This window comes from Nyctibius grandis, chromosome 2, assembly GCF_013368605.1.
Source record: "Nyctibius grandis isolate bNycGra1 chromosome 2, bNycGra1.pri, whole genome shotgun sequence".
NCBI classification, from domain to species: Eukaryota; Metazoa; Chordata; class Aves; order Nyctibiiformes; family Nyctibiidae; genus Nyctibius; species Nyctibius grandis.
The window spans coordinates 80,462,034-80,484,350 of NC_090659.1; positions in this window are offsets into that span (position 1 = coordinate 80,462,034).

A 22,317-nucleotide genomic window follows, 5' to 3' on the forward strand; every position below is an offset into this window, starting at 1 on the left:
AGCCTATTGATAAATCACTGTGCCGTGATTCCTAACTGACAGCTCAAACTAACATCAAGCTGGATGAGAGAGAACAAAAGGCCGTCAAGCAGCCATTTTCTTGACACTTTTATTCAATCACTAGCAGATTGCTTACGACAGCAATAGCAGCTGTTTTGTCTTCATCTTTCCACATTTGATAAAAGGTGTCAACTCAAATTTTTGTAAATAATTCACTTACCCCTACTGCACACACCAGCACTGTTCAGCATATGTATTCTGTGCGAGCAGATCACTGAGGCAGGTCAGGGCTCAATGATATCAGCTGAAGGTCATCTGTGATCTAAAAGGAAGCACTGATAAAGCTGCAGTCCCTCAAGGTCAAAGATAAGAACTACACTGAGATATTTTCGATGTGGACAAAAGGTTAAACAATGGAGAGAAAAGTATGGTATTGTTTCAGTTAACACACTAATGATTTTTCTATTGTTCTTTAGGAAACACTGTTCCAGGGGATTCAGATGGTTAACCCTTTCTGAGTATGGCGTATATTTAAGTGCTGGATGTGAGCAATTAGAGAATAGCACTTCTCAAAGTTGGTAATGTTAGGTAGTAGCTCACAGCCTTAATATGCTGCTGCTAATATGTCTGAACTGCAAAAGGGAGCAACAGCAATTTTTATTGCAGGCATTGAAAACTAGAAAAAATACCTGCATAGTGTATCAAACAATAATGGTTAAAAAGATTAATGCATTTAAGTAAAATACAGTTTACCTTGAATTTCTCCTTAAAATAAATTTCGGTCTGAGACGTGAGAAGAATTAGAGAACGTGCCTAACATTCCTGTTGTAACAGCTTCGTTTACTTTAAAGGCTTAGAGAAACTAATAGAGAGATCTTTGAATTATTGCAATATGACACTCTATCTGATGTTGGCAGTAGCCAAAGCACTGAGATTAAAAATGATACATCCTTCAATACTAGGTTGGGTTTTTTTTTTCACCCAGTTATATTACTCAGAAAATAAATCTAAACAACAAATAGTCACTGTTTATCACTGTTTGGTTTATACTTCCTAATAGCCAAAGTGTATGTGCATTTGAGATTCTGTCTGTGCTCAAACAGCAGGGAATTTATTGCATGTAATTGATGTACATGAAGATCAGAGAACAGTTGCCTTACATTTTCCCGTTCTTTCTGCCTCAGTGCTATGGTAAAAGCAACTTTCCTTATTCCAGTGTACTTGTGATAGAGAAATAACAAGATCTGAGTAAAAGGTGATCTCTTTTATTTTTAGCTAAGCAATATGGTACAGGAATATTTTCTTACTGAAAGCAGGAATCCTGTCAGCATCAAAATGATTCCTTACCTACCCAGCTGTATGTGAGCTAACAGAAACAGTCTTAATTAGAATTAAGCAAACGATTTTCAGCAACTCATTTTATTTGTGGACATTGCTTCATTTTCTTCTTGTGGAATATTTACATTGCAATTTCTTCAAAGATGCTTTTTTCAATTTGCTTAATATTCTTGGTGATTTGAAAGGTCTTAGTGAATCAATTAGGAAAGGTTTTTTGGTGAGTTTATACCTAAAAATCAAATTGTGTTTTATGGCACAGACTGGCCAAGTAGTTCACATGGCAGTATTTCCCTCTGTTGGCTGCTATGTCCTAGAAACAAAAGGGTGGCTTGAAAAAAATGCTAGGATTTTGAATCTGTCATCAAGTATGCAAGATTAAAAGCTTCAGAAAACTTTCCATTTTTGGTCTTGCTACTATCTTGCTCAAAGTGTCATTCTTACAAGAAAGCAGACCACTAAAAATTAGTGTCTGTCTGAAGAATTAAGATGTGATGTTCTTACATCACAAAGCCGTTGCTCGTGAATGCACGCTTGCAGCAGTGAAGGGTGCTGTTATATTGTTTAATTGTCATTGTGGAAAAGAACTAGTAAAGATTTATGGGGACACTGATCATTTGTTTTAAGTTGTATTATGTTATGTAAAAGCAATCCATTTATTCCATTTACCAGTTTACTAATTCTGCATTTACCAGTCTATGGCTCCTGACACATAATAACTGTAGAGAATAATGTGTGCTTTAGGTATTTGCGTCCTTAATATTAGCTTAAACCTATTCTTCCTCAAGCATTAACACAGGCAAGTGTTAGTCTTGTTAACTCATGTTTACTTTCCATGAACATATAAGAAGTATGTGTCTATATGAAGTAAATTTATGCTATATGCAATTTTCCAAATAGTCACAGAATTATTTTTCTGACATTTGCTTCTGGAGCCAGCTATGTATTATGAAACTGCAGTCAGTATGAGTAACTACGTCAGAAATTATGCTCCTGTCTAAGACCAGTTTCACTGCCTACACCTCATCTTGACTAGTACCTACCAGTCTCCCTGGAATTTTACATGCCGTGTGTTATACATAATTTCAGAGAAAAAAATTATAGGAACAATTTTAAAGTTCTGAGGCTAGTTTCTTACCTTGTATAAATCAACATATGTTGTTTCAAGGTAAAAGAAGGAAGAGGGTGAAGATCTGTTGACTCTTGGACTTAAGTATGAAGAGGGATAATGGAAAAGATAGCATGTAGAGAAATGGCAAGGGAGCACAAGAGTGCTGAAGAGTGAAGGAAAAAAACATGTAAGGAGCAGAGGCACCAAAATGGGCATGGAAGGTGCTATGGACATGGAGCATGGACACAGGAGACTGAGGCTCTGACCAAAAGAGAGTAGGACACAGCAGAGGACGCAGTAAGATGGAATCTTCCTTCCTTGTATTGAACTTCAACTCTTCCCTTTTTTCTAAATCTAAAACTATAAGCACTTAAAAAGAATTGCCAGGTATTGTTAATTTATTGCAAGTAATGTGATCTTGGCCGTGACTGTGGGAGCATTTGTGATAATTGATTCTGGATGAAAATGCTTCTTTCTCATCCCTTGACTTGCACCCAAGGTTAAGACTTGCACTGAGCTCCAAGCCAAGCGATTTTTTACTCAATTCTATGTCCTCCATAATCTTTATTATTAAATATCTCTCTAGGTAACTATCGCTCACCCATTTGCCAAATAAGAAAAATAAGAGCTTGAAAATGTCACTGAATTAAATCTATAAACAGAATGAATCTTGTAGTATAGCAGACCCAGATGCCATTTACTGTACTGCAATGAATATCAAAAGTAGTAAACCAAATGACGTGCTTAAGTAGCACATACTGTTTGCATAGTTTTTTAACAGAGTGGATCATGGTGCCTAGCAAAAAAGCACCATGAGCACTTACGGTTTTAAATTCTGGTTTTATCCTTACAGAACATCAAGCTTGCCTATGATGTTTGCAATCCTTAGTCCTCAATTTGCTTCCAAAAGAAAATAAACATGACCCATATTTATTCTACTGCCTTTAAATACTCCTGCAACTTTAAAAGAGAAGTCAGTGTTGTGTCTTTACAAGACCAGATCTAATATGGTAAATTTTAAGTATTTTTAGAACTGCTCTCTGGCACCAAGGCTAATTGGCATAGAATGGCTGACATCTATGCTGCTAAAATCCTTACTCTCCAAAACAGGGTAGTCACACATAACTTGCTACTACTTAATTATGGTCCTTGGCACTTGCTAGCTCTTAAATTACTTCTGGGAGAAAGTTGTTTGGCCTGGACCAAAACCACAGCAAAATCTGTTCTGATGTTTCAGCAACATGAAGAACCAAGATCCAGAGCCTGGGAATATTTCTAGGCAGTGACGGTTCCTGAGAAAGCACAGCAGACTGCTGCTCTCCTTCCTAGCTCTCTGCAGTTACAGTGCCTCTCAAGATTGAAAATGTAAAATCTTCTATGACTACAAAAATGTTTTGGTGTGCATGTGTGAAAAAAAATGCAGAAGTTAATAAAAAGTCCTTGCAAAATTGGCTGATCTTTTAACTTGTGATACACACTTACGAAGCAATCTAAGCTAATATTTTTTGCAATGCTTGTTTACTACTTAATGGGAGCAGATCCTTTAGGAAGAGGTTGAAATATTTTATTGTAGAACGTGTCTGAGTTGAGAGCAATGTATGCAGGAGATATTACCTTTGTGTCCAGGGGGTGGACAACCTTGCCTGAGAGCTCAATAAAGGTCAAAAATTGAATTAATAAGCTTATCTTTCCAGAAAACAAGCTTCATTCTAGAAGGCATAACATTAGTGCTTACCAGGCTGTCCTAAGGAATCACTAATGATGTACAAAGCATTCTACCTATAGGTCACTGACTTTAATCCAACCCAGCTCAGCAAAGATTAATTTTTCTTAAGGTGGCTCATGTGTAAGTTGAGTGAGTTTTCCAGATAGTGAAACATACTTATAAACCTACATACAAACTTCTGACTGAAGCTTGCTTGTCTTGCATAATAGATGCTTTAAAATTTTTCCAAGTGGCTTCTACATCAAACATATAACTTTTGGATAGCTAATGATTTTTTCAGAAAGTATCTAATTTAAATGTAAAGCTTTCAAGTGATAGTGTGTCAGCAACATCTCTGAAGAAATGGTGTCATTAGTTAATTAATTTCATTTTTAAAAATACCATATTTCTAATTAGAATTGGCTGTGGGAAGGAGGGTTGTGAGTTCAAGTCCCAAATCACAAACTCACCTCCTGTCTTTGGTCTATGCTGTTAGGTTGGGACACTAGTTGTCTCATCTCCAATATGTCTATAAAATGCCTAGTGGAAAACCCTGTATCAGGAACCCTAATCACTTAACCTGTAGAAACTTACCAGTAGGAAACAAGCAATCCAGGACATTTCCAGAGAGCGTTGGAGACAACACAGATGCTAGGTAAGGTGATGCCCTCCTGGAAGAACTGATTGGGGATGTGACAATCAGTGGTAGTCTTGGGTGTAGCTACCATTAAGCAATACATTTCAACATCTTAAAGGGAGTGAGGAAGTCAAGTAGCAGAGTACAGACTGTGGGCTTAAGGTGACCAGACTTTAGCTTACTCAGGAAAGTGATAGCTGAGATCTTGTGGGAGGCAGCATTCTAGAAGAAAGGAGCTTAGGGAAAGCCAGCAGGTCTTTAAGGGCAACCACCTTCAAGCTCAAGAATGGTCCACTCTGATGCCCAGGTAAGCTGGTGGATGTATCAGGAGACTGGCTTGGCTGAACTTGGAACTCATGACTGAATTCCAGTGCAAAAGGCAGTATAACAGGCGAAGTTAGTGAGGACAGGGTGCAAATAAGAATGCAGAAACATTGTGCAGAAACATTATGGATTTTAAACTGGCAAAGGGCATCAACAGCAACAAGTAGAGCTTCTACCACCATCTACCCTGCTGCTGGGGTTTCTGGTGAGCAAGAGGGCTAGACTTGAGTCAGCATTGTGCCCTGGCAGTGACGGAAGCTAACAGCATCCTGGGCTGTAGTAGCAGGAGTGTAGACAGCTGATCAAGGGAAATGATTATTCTCTGATTTTTCAGCAATCATTAACCTGCATCTGGAGTACTGCAACCAGATTTGGCCCTCCCAGTTCAGGAAAGACATTGATAAGCTGAGACGAGTTCAGTGGAGGGCCACCAAGATTGTTGGGCCTTGTGAAGAAGAGCCTGATGGACCGGGGCTTGTTCAGCCTGGGTAAGAGTCAGCTGCAGGGGCACCTAACAGCACACCAGTGCCTATGGAGTGGTTTTGGAGGGGATGGAGCCAGACTCTTCACAGAGGGGGTATGGTGGGAAGAGGGCATAAACTGAAGCAGAGAAAGTTCCAGTTAGGTGTGAGGAAAAAAATTGCACTCTGAGGAGAGCCAAGCATTTGAGCAGGTTGCCCTGAGAAGCCATGTAGTCTCCACCCTTGGAGCTTTTTGAGACTTGATTGGATAAAGCTCTGAGCAGCATGGTTTGAACTCAGAGCTGGCTCTGCTCTGAGCAGGAGTTTGGACCAGAGACATCCTGAGGTCCCTTCATGCCTGAATGATTCTGTGATAGTGCCAGTAAAGCTGGCATTAATTTAGTTGTCAGTTGTGATAGAGTTCAAAGCTTTGAAGATAGAAGTAAACCCCACAGTCCAGTTTCTTAAGAATATTAGTGAGCTTTGAGGCATTTGACATATGATTTTTGTAGTTCTGAACAACAATCTACCCTGGTAAACATGGGCTGGACAGAGTACCAAAGTGGCAACGGATCACTCTCAGTCCTTAGTTTGAATAACAAATATTATTTGTCATCAGTTATTATTACCTTCTCACATTAGAACAAGTTCCACCTGGTACATAGTTCAATAATCTCTACTGAGAAATTTGAGAGCTGAATGGGCAGGATGCAAAAAGAGCAGCCCACAGTCTCCAAACAAGTGCAGTTGATGCTTATTATTGAGACACCGTGGGAAAAATGTGCGCAGCCAGTACTGCTGATGTACCTGCACTGTGGTTTAATAGAGCACTTCAGTCTTCAGGGCTGTCAATTTCATAAGGACTAAATTTACTTAAAAAAATAACTGACAGATGAATTTAGAGTGTTTTGTTGCTCCAGCCCTGGAGTTGGGACCAGGAGACCTGGGTTCTATTCCCACGTCTGTCACAGACTTCCTGGACCATCACCTTACGTCTTTGTTTCTCAGTTTCCCCTTGGGCATAATATGGATAATACTTACCCACTTTACAGGGCTTAATTCATTAATGTCTATAAGGTGCCTTGAGATCTGTGTGCACAAGGCACATTAGCACTGCAAAGCATTTAGTATATTATTTTATTATTTAAGACATCTGGGACCATTTTCACTGATGTGCTCTATCCATTTTGCACTGCTTTGGTGTTGCAAAGCAGCCATATCCCTCTTTAACAGGCCAGTGAGGCTGAGTTTATGACTAGCTTAGAATACCAGCCATCCAAAGCATCTGAAGCCTACTATCAAGTATGGCTCTTCTTTTTCTATCTGTTTGCCAAAACAATGACTACTGATTTTTCAGTTTGGGGTGGTGGACTCTGTGGGGAATTTTGCTTGTTTAATGACGGACATTGTTCCAATAGTGGTAGAATATTCTGACAAAGTGAAACACAGGAATGACATTGGTGCAAAAACATATATGTATATATGCTAGGTAACTTCTAAAGGTTACCTAGCCTGAAACTCTCATATGGACAAGAATGTGGCATCTTCTGGCAACCTGGGATTGGTCTGAAAAAACAGTGGAGGCACACTGATACAAACCCTGGTAAGTTCAATGCACCATTATTCTAACTCTTTCTACTTTTTCCTTGAAATGTTGATTTTTTTTCCTACATTGCCTTCATAAATATGGTCACTGAAATTTCTTAAATAAAAACTAGTACACAGCAGTTGCCATTTCAGTAGAATAGCAATTGTGCACCATCGGGGTTATTTTCACTAAAATAATAAATACTAATTCAACTTTATACCTGTTTATTCACACACGCAAACACACACATGCACGCACACATTTATGTGTTCAGTGTGAGATACAAAAGGAAAGACCTAGATATCAATTAGCCACTTCTAGGTCCTCTGAATGATAAAATTGTCATTCGTTTATTTAAAATGACAATAAAAAGAAATGGTTTAGCAGGGTTTTTACCCTTTTGTGGGACACATGGAAAGGCGCCCAAGTTGCAGCACGATCTTGATATTGATCTCTCAGAGAGAGAGTTAATTTGTCAATGACTGTAATTTGCCAAGCTTTATGAATCCATTCTTCTTCCTTTGGAGGAATATTTCTCTTCCAGATCTGTGCTATTACCTTTTTTTTTAATGCAGTAAAGATAAAAAATGACATAAATCTCTGAAGTCTTTCATATACATAGAAACAAGTACAGGACTGGTAAAAGAACATAAGACTGGAAGTCATACTGGCAGTCCTCTGTCTATCTCCTTGCTTTTAAGGGCACCATGCCGTGTAATATTAGTTGTTAACCTACCATACTCCCCTTGGAAAACAGTAAAAAGTTTTGCCCTCACTCCTTCTGTAAGAAGACGACTCCAAAATCTCAGTACTCAGAAGGATAGGAGAGATTTTTCAACTTCTTCCCTGATTTAAATCACGTACAGTTTATGTCCATGTGAGTCTTCCCAACCCTATTCTTTTCCCTATGTGAATTTGCAAGGAGTGAATTGTCTGGGGGTGCAAGTTCCTTGACAGGGGTGGGCAGTGATACGTAGTCAAGAACAGCACATGGCTGGGTTGCTACTGGCAGAGGTGACATGTGGACGTGCAGCCACAGCTTTAGTCTCTTTTCTGCTCTCTCCCCATCATTCCCCTGACTATTTTATTAGCCTTTCTCAAGACTTTTTCCCATCTGAATTCATCTTTCCTGAATAAACAGAGCTGCACGCAGTATTCCAGGTGAAATGTGAACTGCGTGTGATGACATTAATATTTTCCTATCTCTGCTGGATATATCTTCCCTGATATGCTCTAGGAACTCGCTTTTTGCAGCTAAAACACACAAGTACACATAAGTATTCTGTGATTGACTGACACAGCCTGTTCTTTCTCCTCTGTCATTTCCAATTTATAAGCTCCCAGCTCATAATCCAAATTCTTGTTACTAGTTCTCAGTTGTGTGACCTTCCATTTTTTACAGTAATCCATTTCAGCCCACTTCTTGTATTTCAGCACTGAAGGTCACCCAGTCTCTCCTGTAGGATATTTCAGTTATTCTCTGGCCTGGTTTTATCTTATGCCAAGGGCAGAGATGTCGAGCCAGGTGGGAAAGCTGAGCTCCAGTGGTGCCCATACAGAAACCTGTGCCTGCTCAGAAACGAAGCTGCTGAGGCTTGGCTCTGCAGCTCAGAGGGGACAAGAGTGACTACAACTGCACCTATTGATCCAAGCCACCACAACATGGCTCCCAACAAAGCTCATAAATGTGCTGTAGTCACTGGAGTCTGGACAGCTAGGTACACTGAATTTGCAGAAATTATCTTCACCTTATATTTTTGCTAATACATAAACAATTTCTTTGTTATTAAATTCGGTGAGTAGACACTTGCATAGAAATTGTTCCCCTAAGCCAACATCAACAAAGATTTTGAAGGGGCATTTGAAGTTATATTGGGAATATAATTGCTGTTAACCAAACCATAAAAAAGATTAGGTTTGTCCTGGATTGGGCTAAAACCAGATAGGAAATAATCTGTCTGGTTGTAAGACCAAATAGATTCCAGCCATGCAATCTGCTCCCAGATTCACACCTGGTGGGTACCTGAGCGGTCTTTACATGCATAGTACTGCAGGCAGCACTCTGGGATGCAAGAAGTAGTTATTGATTGACTTACCTATGCAAGTGACTCTCTCCACACTCATTTTTTAGCTGTATTTGAATATGATCAGATAGGTAAGTATTACTGAATTTTTGTTGTTATATTTACTGACCAGGTTGGTCCCTTTTGATCTTGTTATAGGAGCATAGATTTAATTTTATGTCTCTAGCACTGACAGCTGCTTGTTACAGTTTTACTCCAAGCACTTCCTTTTCTTTTATTTCCAAAGGTCCTGAAAATACTGATCTTTAAAAGTACCTGCAATTCACAAGTGTATTGTTATGTCTGTGAAAACTGAGATAAACTTCAACCCTGATAGGTTGGTCTACATTTGTTTATATTTTCAAAGGTAGATATTTGCAAAGAAAAGGTCCAGAAATCTACTTATTAAAACCTGACACTATAATATTTTTCAGACCTTTGAAAGAAGATGAAGGGTTTTGATAGCTGTACATTTTTTATTTATGTTACGAGAAGCAAGCACTGTAATCTCATCTCACAGCTTCCATAACAAAACAGGCTGATGAACTGTAGGGTGGTCAAAGGGCAAATGTGACTGACTTTGACCAGTGCGTCAGCTCTTGTCTTGATGTAGCCTGTCAGCGTGGAAAGAATGGAGATACTTAGCAACGACAATCTTTAGACATAACCTTCAGAGCCACGCAGTGACATTGGCTTTCATTCCCTGAAGCCCACATATTACTGGTTTTAGAATGAAGAAATTGCAGATGACTGGTGTTCTCATAAAATACCACTTTATTTTTGAGAGCTTTCGTGACATATTGTTCAAAGAAATGCATGGAACTTTTTATACTAGTCTAATGCAGCACTGCAATTAGAAACACTCTTTTGTGACATGGTATTGATGGTTAGCTGACATCAAGTAACTCTATCTCTTGCCTGAAAGTGCACACTGATAGACAATAAACAGACATGAGACTAGGTGCCTTCCTCCAAGTAATGATTTAGCAGTTACGCAGTGTTTGATACAACATGCTTTTACAAAACAGAAATGGATGCAAAGGAGATCAGATGGTAGTACTTGAATCTGCCTGTTTGTCCATTATAATAAGGTCAACTGCAGCGATGTAATTACCTACAGATAATTTTTATATTTGGTAACCATACTGTGAGTGCAATGTTGCTAATGACCAGCAAACTGAGGGTCAATATGGAAAGAATGCCAGTTTTAGGGGCAGAGCTGATCGTACCACTGTATGTAAATGCATATGCTTTGGTTCATACCTTTAAGGCCTGGCATGCATGACGCAGGTTTTCACTGAGGTGTGATGGTGCTTTGTCTGAACTACAGCAAAATTTGGATTAGGCTGTCATCCAAATTAGATTTGCAGTGTTTTGTGCAGTTACCACAGCTGAACTTGACTATATACCCCATGTGAATACCAGTTGCTGCCTAGGATGCACACAAAAAATAAAGCACACACTTGAGGCTGAAGTTTTAAAATGGGTAGATGCACTTAAAGTAATTTCAACTTTGCTGAAAGCACTGCAGTTAATACCTCTTCACCTCCATATCCGAGAGGCAGAGATTTTCTTGAACTCCCATTACACAGCCTCCCCACCATATAATCAGTATTCAGGGTGATTCTTGTCTCTAACATTCAGTTCCCCTACTCTTACCTTGCCTTTATTCTTTCAGACATTAAAAAAAAAAAGAAGGCAGAAGCGCTTAACAGTCTGCAGATATTTAGGACCAGGCTCAGCTGCCCACACACAGGTGTGCATTTACCTGAGATATCCCAGCATTTACCTGAGAATTTGGACTCCAGCAGCTGTGCCTGAAGGATCTGTGTTTCCCATAGGTCCTGTGTCATTTCTGTCAGTCCCATGTTGATGTTCAACATGCCTAGGACACCTCAAAAGGGACTGGATGGCTATGAGTGAGCAACTGAGCCGTGTCTGTGGTGTCCACAGGGAGTAGTGTCTAGGCTACCACTGTACTCAAAGAAAGTTTATGGTGAGATTCATGCCTAAAAATAGGTTTATACTGCCATTTTAGATACTGTGAGGGGTTTCATCTAATTCCAATTGTTGCCCCAGGAGGGTACAGGTCTCCCAAAAGTTCTTTGGCATGTCTACCAGCCCTGTGAGGATGTCTCAGATTCATGAGGACCTCTTAAATGGCCACAGGTGCCTTTCTTTAGGCAACTGAATTTCACCTATCATGTCTATTTTAGAGCAAGCCAAATAGCTCTCTAGTTTCTATAGACTACACCTGTACTGACTGTAAAGAGAGCTCAGACACCTAGAACAGGTGTCAATTGTCTGAAAAGAGGTCTTGTGCCATTTGAGACACCCTTGGCTTGCACGCAGGGCTGGCAGAAGTGACATAGGACCCATGGGAGACCTTCGCACCTCTGGCACAGCAGCTGGTTCTTCCAACCCAGAAGCAGTTCAAATGGCACCAGACACTGACATTTAGACTGAACTGAATCAAGCTGCTGGTTTAGGTGGAGATACCTACGCATAGACACTGATGTATGGAAGATCTAATCTCAATCTGAATCCTATCCTACAAGCAAAATCTAGCTGCCTGAGCTTGAGACTGCTGTCACTTGAGGTAATGTGGGTTTTCTGCTTAGTCTCCAGCTGCCAGTTCATCCTGGGCTTCCCATAAATTGTGTCATAACTGTCAGCCCTGTAAGCTTTCTTAGATACCTCAGGGCATCTCAGGTGACTCTTGGTGCCTAACTTGAGTGACTAAATGGTGTTGAACCCTTGGTGTTGAACCTTTTTTTTTTTTACTTCAGCCTATAAAAATCACCAGCTTTTTCCTTAATCTTACATTTGTCCTTTTCAAGTCCCTGACCCTCACTATACACCAGCAACAAGTTGAAATGAAATTTTACGGATAAGTTTTACAGATATTTTCACCTTTTAGGTCCTAGTCTTAGTGATCTACATCTGGACCACTATGATGCACCTAGAAAGGGAAAAATACAAAATGAAATATCCCCCAACCCTTTACAAGATCAGTGAGTCTTCACAGAAAAAACATTATTCTTTATTCCTCAAATTGTTAACCTGCTCAGCAGAGAGAAATGGAGAAATCTCTTCCTCCTGCGATTTCGACATGCAATCTTGTTAAAGGAGAAAGCTTTTAAGGAAATGAGCTAGGGTATCCTTTTCCTCTTTCCACTGAAGATCTCAGGCAAAATATTCTGCTTCTCTATGCAAAAATCTCTTCTTCCATGCACTGAGATAAGACATAAGCATTTATTCTTATCAACTAACTCCACACAACTAACCAATCTGCAAAGCTGTCTGAAAAATATCCCTTAATTGGTATCAAAAAGAAGCAAATGGTAAAGATGGAGACATTTAAGATATTGTATTAAGGACATGTCAGTATTTTAGAGGTTCATAACTTAACTATAAAAATTTGCTCCCGGCTGAAACTTGGCATGGAAGGCTGCCATATTTGTAAGTAGGTTATTTAATTTTAGGTTACATTACTAATACACTAATGCAATGTGAGCTGTTATATTTATTAACCTGCATTGATTTTTCTTCTTAAAAAAGGACAAAAATATTATTTTCCTGAACAGGTGGAAAGGGGATAGATGAAGCTAGAATTTGCCTTCCCATGTGTCAGCCTAAAAAGAGGAAAAAGGAGCTTAAGATTTTTTCTTTCGTGCAGAAATAAAGGAAAAACCACCAAGTGTTTGTTTTCCAGTCTGGTTCTGGGGCATTATAAATGCATAATAACCCTTTTTACTTTGTATTGTTGATAAACTTGGAGGTCTGTAGGCAGAATTATCTGCATAAAAAAGCTCAAATCTTATTTTCAAATGATGTGGGATACCAGAATCTACTATTAATTTTTGCAAGATTTTTTTTATCTTGGGAAAAATAAAAAGATATTTTTGAGAGGATATCAAAACAAGTATGAGGGGGTAGGGGCTTCTAATGACATGAAAGTGATCTTTAAATCCTTAAAAATCTCAGTTTTGGATGCCTTACTGGCAATATTGAAATACATCTACAGCAGATTTCAAAGGAAGGGAAAGAGAATACAGAAATAGATTTTTTGGGGACTTGTGTAGAGTTCTCTAAATATTCAAACCCCTTCCAAAACTCAGGCCAACTGCGTCTCCTAAAGATTTGTCTGGTGTGGAAGCCTTGCCAGAGTGTAATTTTGGTGAAATTTCTGACACTGCTCCCTGTCATGAATATTTATTTACTTCCCAATAGAAATCATTGCTCATCTGAAAGGGAGTTAACAGTTCTTAATAGCCCTTTCTGATTTGATTGATGTTTTTGTCACTTCCTCCAGTAAATAGGTTTCTATTAGCATATCAAATATGCTGTCTGTCCTTTTGCTTCTGCAGGCACTTAACTGACCACTTACTTAAGATTTAAATATCCCTCCTAGGGGTTTTCTGTCAGTTCAGGGTCCATTTTTCCGCACTAGTGAGTGAAGGACTTTTTGCGATGAGCTTGGCTACCTTACACAGCAACAACGTTGGGTCTGTTTAGACTGGCTATTTGAAGGAATTCTGTAAAACCAACAGAAATTTGTCCATACCTTATACTACAGACTTGTGAGGAGGATAATAGTAGGTGAACGATGTTCAGGGACATGTAATCATATATTTATGTTCCAATTGTTTAAACATATAATGGGACGATCTTTCATAGGCAGAACAGAGGCTGGAATAGGTTTTTCATGGAAATAGGCCCCAAAGTCATGTATCATTTATATGCCACATGCTAACTTTGAAAAAGAAATGTCCAGAGCTAGCAATGCAGCATTGCTGCTAATGAATAAACTCTTTCCATTATTATCCGCTGCTTTCAGGGCTGTAGGCTCCTGGTTCCAAAACAAATGCTTCAATGTTTCTCAAGTGTTTTTATGCTGCAAATAGTGTAAATTTTGTGTATCACAGTTGGCATAATAGAACTGACATTTGGGTCTTTCCCCTGTAAAACACTTGTTTGTGTGTGGCCCAAATGTGTAAGTTGTTGCTTATGTGTTAAGCAGAGGGATTTTCTGAATGCTCTGGACAAACCAAAGTGAAAGACCTCCCTTTTTATTAGTGTGAGTAGTTTGAGGGGGAGGGAGGACTTACACAAAGAAATGGTTTAAAGTGCAGTTGCCTACTAGTTCATGTAAATATTACTATTATGCTGTAAATCTACATTCTAGTGAAGATAAAAGAACAGAGGAAAATGATTTATGAAAACATAAAATAGGATAAATGATTGCTGGAGACACTAATTTTTGTATTGTCCTTATTACTCAGTAAGTTTCTGCCTCAGAAATTCATTTCTTGATTGCAAGCAGAGGCCTGGTTCTTCCCTGTGAGGAACATACAGGGCAAGATGCAAAAAAAAAATCCCAATTGCCTTTTGAAGGTCTCTAGTGGAAAGCAGTTAGCTAAACCCAAGTAAAGGAGGCACAAGACCACTATCTAGTGCTTGAAAGTCCATGTGTACCCAAGCACATACTAATAAAGTCATCTAGGCACCCTTGCTTCATAAGGGCCAAAGGCACTACAACCTTGCCTGAACTGAGAGCCTGGTTCATAACCGAGAGGTTCATAGTTAACATTCCCAGGTCTGTCTTCACCAAATCCCTCACAGTGTAAAACACTTCTTTGAGCTAGTCTTAGCTAATCTAAAGGAATAGCTAGGAAAATATAATGGGATACTTTATGAGCAATGGAAATCCAAATTCACTGCAGTACAGCTAGCATAAGGAGAAAAACACTGTATGTAGTTCCATTTGTTCCTGGAAATGGCTGAAATGTTTATAATATCGATCAGGTAAAGTTAAACTGCAGTGATTCATTTAGTACTACAATGTAAGCAAGAATAACATGAATTTCACATAACAGAATGATAAATTAGCATTAGTCCTGAAAATTATATGCGTACTACTGTGATAAACATACTGTTGCCCCTCACTCTAGTTTAGACCACATCAACTGCCTCTAAGATAATTGCTTGTGAAGGGGTGTAGTCTAAGTGGTCCATGGCACTTGGCCTTGGAGTAAATCATTGGTTCCTGACCCAGTAATATGTAGTGGGGATGGATATTGTTTCATTCCTCACTTTAAGGCCAACGTTTGGATCAAATCCTTTTTGATTTACTATTCTAGATTAGGGATGGATTTACTGTGGCAAAAGGGGAGATGTAGTCCTTGGCAACTAGCACTGCCTGATTTTATACTTCTACTTACAGTTGCGTACAGCGCTGCACATGGTCTTGATCAATTAAGCAGGGAAATTTTCATAAAATAAACTCTCTCCGGATAGGCAAAGACCTTCAATTTTGACTTTTATTAATTCTGCATTTGTTTAAGACACATAAGGGCATTACCTTTAGTATGAACGTGGCACTTATTCTGTTAGACTGGAGATGATAACAGGATTACCAAATTGCCTGAGTTAACCTTGGGCAACTGGATACTGCCAGCATCAATGGCTACTGGCAATTTTTGTGACTTCCTAAACTCACTTTGTTCCAAAATACTATGTTTGCTAAATCAAGCCTTTAACTCAGTTATAGTCTGATACCTTTTGTATCTTTTAGCAGAAGGAGAAACAACCCTTGGTAGCTTACAGCCATACCAAATTTCAGTGCAGTATGATTTTATTTGGCTAATATAAAATCAGAAAACACCAAATAGTCCTTCACTGTACCAATGCTACAGCAGCACCGTAATATTTTCTGCATTTTAGCTGTTTTCCAGTGGAAAAACTAGAAGCTATACTTAGGCTAAAATATAATCCTATCATTTTTACATAAAATATTGATAAGGAATAAACACTTAGTATCCCTGGTGTGAATTCACTGGACTTCACGAAACCTTAATGGATGGATTAAGAAAAGTTAACATAATCCTTTTATGGGGACTAAAATCAATTACATGTCAGCTTTGTAGTATTATAAATGTATTTAGTCAGCATAGAATTTTTCCAGCAGCGCTCGTTGCAGATTGAAATTGACTAACCAGATTTTAAATATTAAATAGAACTAATCAAAGTATGGTTCAAGAGATTTTAAAAACAATGATCAAAGAGAGCTATTTATTACCTGATTCATGTTTCTATTCAAATGCTGCTCCTATGATGTTATATCTACCTGAATTTAGTTTGCTGCAAGCTCTTAATTTTTTTCAGTTTAACATGAATGAGAAATATAATTCAATAAAAGTATGTTAATGTGGTACCATAGACAGAAAAGCACGAAGCTCAGGGAATTACAAGCAAAATTTGCTGGAGCAAAGAGTATGTTAAGAACAAAATGAACCTTAGGTCTGATCTGAAGATGACCAAATGTAGAGATATTCTTTCCATCGACTACTTAGGGTTTATCTTAGGCCTATTGTGTAAAAAGTAGGTTTTATATTACTTACATGATAAATTTCATGCATAACTTAAGCAATATAGTAATAATAGTAAGAATAGCCTCTGATGTAAAAGCAGGAGGGGCCCAGTCATTGCAAAAGAAAATAATTGCTTATGCTTAGTTACAGAATTGTTTTAACATAGAATAGGTAAGTCTGGGCTCCTAAATCCATAAGAAATCACACAATTAGCCTTTTTTTTTTCAGGGGCGTGAGCACTTCCCAGTCTCACTGAAGCCAAGGGAAGTGCAGGTGAGGGGCTGGCTGCTACCCCCCGCCTCACCGTGCAAGGACGAAGGAGCTCTCCATGCAGTCAAAGAGCAACATTTAAAATGGATCAAAGGAAATGTGCTTTTACACAATGCATAATTAATATGTGAAACTCATTATTGTAAGAGACGACGGGGGCCAAGGGCCTGGTATTCACTGCAAGAATATAACTTAAAAGCGTAGTTGCATGAAATGGCTGTGTGCACTGTTGTGTTTGATAAAATAATTTTAGTGTCTTTCCCTATTCATTTTATAGTTTAAAGTACAAGTCATCAGGGATAGCAGAAAAACTCGCTTTCCAGAGGAAATTTTGTAACTGTCTGTTAGTGAGTTTATGTCTTGATTTAACCAGCAGTAGATGCTATCAAAGGCAGATGACTCAAACAGATGGAATATTGTGCTGATTGCGTGTGGCTTCTCCTGCGCTGTAATGATGGACTGCTCCCTGGTTTCCTCACACAGTCACAAACACCACATCAGGAAAAATCACAGCGAACATCAAGCAATTTTCTGTCATTTTTTGTTCTCAGTGCCTCTTTCCCTTTTGAAACACATCAGTGAGTTAGGAATGTGGCATGGAGCATAGACCTCCAGGTCCATAGCCAAAGGCGCTTTGTGTTGCTGGGAGGAGGAAAATGACTCATGGATCCCTAAAGTCTCTCTCTTCCTTCTTTTGTATTACAGAGAGCCAGCTGGGCATCTAACTTGAGGAGACTGCAGAAGACCTGATAGCTCTGTCAGCAGCTGAGGGACAGATGCAGATCCCAGACCAGAGCAGGAACTCAAACCCTTGGACGTGGAGGGCAGCAGGAACTGGGTTCAGCTGGATCCTTGCAGTGGGGCCACAGTATAGTGAGTGTGCCAAGATGCACCTCTGGGCTTCCAGTCAGTAAAGCTTGGTTAGGTTAAAATATATAATAATAAGCCCCCAAAATAATTCTGTCCTTAGAGAGCATATTCAGTGCTTAAAGTAAAAGATCTGAAAATAAATCTCTCTCCATATTGTGTCTTATTGGGATGATTCTTGTTTTTCCCCATGCTGGCTTTCCAGAGTGGCAAGATTAATTTCCTCATAAAGCTGCACAAACTCCATGCAACCCCTCTGGTCACAGGAAAAATCTCCCGCTTTCTGTCACCCCTAAGGCTCAGCTGCAGCTTCCTCCACCCTCCCCACTGCAACCAGGTCCTTCACTCCTTCAGGAGCCTCCCAGCCCACATTGTGTGTACCTATGTCTTCCCATCTTCATCTCCTTCAAAAACTTCCCCAGGAAAGCTCATTTTCAGAAGGTGCAGCCCTCTCTTTCTAGAATTTTCACCTCTGCCAGAGTGGAGATGCCAGCACAAAATGAACAGGCAACCTTCCTTTCTGCTGCTTAGGCACACCTTTTGTAACAGAAAAAAAGAAAAAGGAAAAAGTATGCACACACACATATATATACTTTGTATATGTATGCACATATACATATACATGCACACACATATGTAAATAATGTATGCACATACATATTCATGTGTAAGAACATACAAAAGAAAGCAGAGACAGAGCAAATCAAACACTATACCACTTCTCACAAAGGCACATTTTTCATCCAACACTAGGGGTTATGAAGGTAACTAAAAAGCACAATTGATGGCCAATGGTCCCTACCCAAAAGGGTACAAACAAACTGTAACCAGGCAGAGGCACAGAAAATTACAGCTTCATGATTCAGCTCTGCCAAAGTTACAAGCAGCTGAAAACAGTGTTGTATTTATGGAAAATGCTAAGCATCTTTAATTCTAGGTGGCACTATTTTTGCCATCAGTGCAGCAATTGTCTAGCTACCCTTGCACTGAAAAGCACTTGCAATTTTCGTTCTTCGTTATTAGCCAGAAAACAATTTATCTTCTGCGTAAAGGATCATTTTAGACCTAGTTTTATGGTTAAGCAGTTTAAATGTGCTTTTTTTTGGTATGTTATTCTCTCTTTTAAGGTGTGAAAATAATATTAAGTAATGGATTTTTTTCAAATATCGTGGTAAACCTACTTAGTCAAACCTGGGTACTCCTTGGGAGGTGAAAAACAAACTTACCACTATTCCTAAAAGCTACAAAACTGTTTACTTTTATTACCCTTGCACAAAAAGGCCCCGAAGCCTCAGAGCTATGATTCTCCAAATCACCGCTTTTTAAGCTTGACTGATTGATTTAAAAGCTTGCAAGAGATTTGTAATGATTCACTGTGTAAACCACTGGTTTTATATTTAAGTCAGAAGACTGCTTTTAAATGACAGAAAACTTTGGACCTAACAGTGGACTCAGCAGGTGATCCTCTGTTCAGAATTAAAATGGCAGCATTTCACTGGTGCAAGTGTTTGAAGTGAAGTTTTGAAGCACACACACAATGCATTTTATCTAAGATTATTGCAGAAAGCATTGAAAACTATGCCAGAATTTTCAAAGCTCCCCCTCTCTGTGTTTAATGTGGTAGGTATGCAAATAGCTGGATGATCAGTACTTTTCCACAGGTATTCTCAAAGATAATTTTAAGCACCTGCCTTTTGAGATTCTGTACAGATGGCCAGAATTTGAAACAAGATTAATTACTCCAGTAATTTTGTGTTGGTCTAGGAGCAGAATTATTTTCACAGGTTGGTTGACTGTGGGGTAAAGAAATAAAAGGAGGCTCTGCTGTACTGTGGATGTGACAAACCACATACAACTCATAGGTTAGTGAAAACAGAAAAGAGAGTGGAGGAGGAAGGAATGAGGGAAGAGAGAAGTCCTGTAAGGCAGGCTCAAGGAATTTTTTCAAATAATTTTTAAAATATTATCCTGGTTTGCAAAGTGAATGGAAATAAATAGAAATGCCCCATATTTATGTGATTAAAACCTGAATTTTCTATTTTACATTCACCTGACTATGGAAAATGACCTAGGAATGTACAAAGGAAACTATCCAGAACACATTTCAGCACCTTCCCTGGTTTTTGCTTCCTGCATGGTGTGTGTTTGGGAGACACCTAGATGAGCACACTGCTTTGCACGTATGTGGATAAGTACCCTCAGGATGCTTAGGAGGGAGGTTATTGCTTCATCTCTTCTAAGGCTGAATCAAGAACAGTGACTGACCTCAACTGTTCTGTAGGGTGAGATCAGTTAGACACAGGAAATTTGCTGAGGTCACTACAGTTTCTAGCCACAAGGAACAGCAAACTTGCTAGGGATGCCTTGTCAAAAAGACTTCTCCTGTGTGGCAGGGCTTTATGGGAGAAGATAATGTGCTAGGTAGTCTGCATTTGGGGAGATTCAGGTCCACATCTCAGGTGTCCCTCATCTTGATCAGGATGACAAGAAAATATTTGATGTCAACACTCAATTCAAACAGGAGTTACCAGCAGTAACCCCTATTGACTGTCCTCCTGACCCTTCTCTATTCGTGAGAGTGAATATTGGCATCACTGCCAGCCTGGCATGAAAAGTCACCTTGAACCACACCAATATAATAAATCTGGCAACAAACACCCAAAAGCTCTTCCACATTAAGGTAAGGGGGCCCAAGATAGTTGGTTAGCGTTCAAGGACTGCTTCTTCCGAGCTCAAGATCAGAGCATCCCAACAGGTAGGAAGTCAAGGAAGGGTACCAGGAGACCTGCATGGTTGAACAGGGAACTGCTGGGCAAACTCAAGTGGAAGAGAAGGTGTACAGATCGTGGAAGGAGGGGCTGGCCACTTGGGAGGAATATAAGTCTGTTGTCAGAGGATGTAGGGAGGCAACTAGGAAAGCTAAGGCCTCCTTGGAATTAAACCTTGCAAGAGAGGTCAAGGACAACAGAAAGGGCTTCTTCAAATACATTGCAGGTAAAGCCAACACTAGAGGCAATGTAGGCCCACTGATGAATGAGGTGGGGGTCCTGGAGACAGAGGATAAAAAGAAGGCGGAGTTACTGAATGCCTTCTTTGCCTCTGTCTATACTGCTGGAGGCTGTCCTGAGGAGCCCTGGACCCCTGCGGCCTCAGAAGAAGTCAGGATAGAGGAGGAATCTGTTTTGGTTGATGAGGGCTGGGTCAGGGACCAATTAAGCAACCTGGATGTCCATAAATCCATGAGCCCTGATGGGATGCACCCGCGGGTGCTGAGGGAGCTGGCGGAAGTCATTGCTAGGCCACTCTCCATCATCTTTGCTAAGTCATGGGCAACAGGAGAGGTGCCTGAGGACTGGAGGAAAGCGAATGTCACTCCAGTCTTCAAAAAGGGCAGGAAGGAGGACCCGGGTAACTATAGACCGGTCAGCCTCACCTCCATCCCCGGAAAGGTGATGGAGCAACTTGTTCTTGGTGCTGTCTCTAGGCACATCAAGGATAGGGGGATCATTAGGGGCAGTCAACATGGCTTCACCAACGGAAGTCTTGCTCAACCAACTTGATAGCCTTTTATGAGGATGTTACCCGGTGGATAGATGATGGTAAAGCTGTGGATGTGGTCTATCTCGATTTCAGTAAAGCGTTTGACACGGTCTCCCACAGCATCCTCGCAGCTAAACTGGGGAAGTGTGGTCTGGATGATCGGGTAGTGAGGTGGATTGTGAACTGGCTGAAGGAAAGAAGCCAGAGAGTAGTGGTCAGCGGGACAGAGTCCAGTTGGAGGTCTGTGTCTAGCGGAGTTCCGCAAGGGTCGGTTCTGGGACCAGTTCTATTCAATATATTCATTAATGACTTGGATGAGGGATTAGAGTGCGCTGTCAGCAAGTTCGCTGATGACACAAAACTGGGAGGAGTGGCTGAGATGCCGGAAGGCTGCGCAGCCATTCAGAGAGACCTGGACAGGCTGGAGAGTTGGGCGGGGAGAAATTTAATGAAATATAACAAGGGCAAGTGTAGAGTCCTGCATCTGGGCAAGAACAACCCCATGTACCAGTACAAGTTGGGGGCAGACCTGTTGGAGAGCAGCGGAGGGGAAAGGGACCTGGGGGTCCTAGTGGACAACAGGATGACCATGAGCCAGCAGTGTGCCCTTGTGGCCAAGAAGGCCAATGGCATCCTGGGGTGTATTAGAAGGGGTGTGGTTAGCAGGTCGAGAGAGGTTCTCCTCCCCCTCTACTCTGCCCTGGTGAGGCCGCATCTGGAGTATTGTGTCCAGTTCTGGGCCCCTCAGTTCAAGAAGGACAGGGAACTGCTAGAGAGAGTCCAGCGCAGAGCCACGAAGATGATTAAGGGGGTGGAACATCTCCCTTATGAGGAGAGGCTGAGGGAGCTGGGTCTCTTTAGCTTAGAGAAGAGGAGACTGAGGGGTGACCTCATTAATGTTTATAAATATGTAAAGGGCAAGTGTCAAGAGGATGGAGCCAGGCTCTTCTCAGTGACATCCCTTGACAGGACAAGGGGCAATGGGTGCAAGCTGGAGCACAGGAGGTTCCACTTAAATTTGAGGAAAAACTTCTTTACTGTAA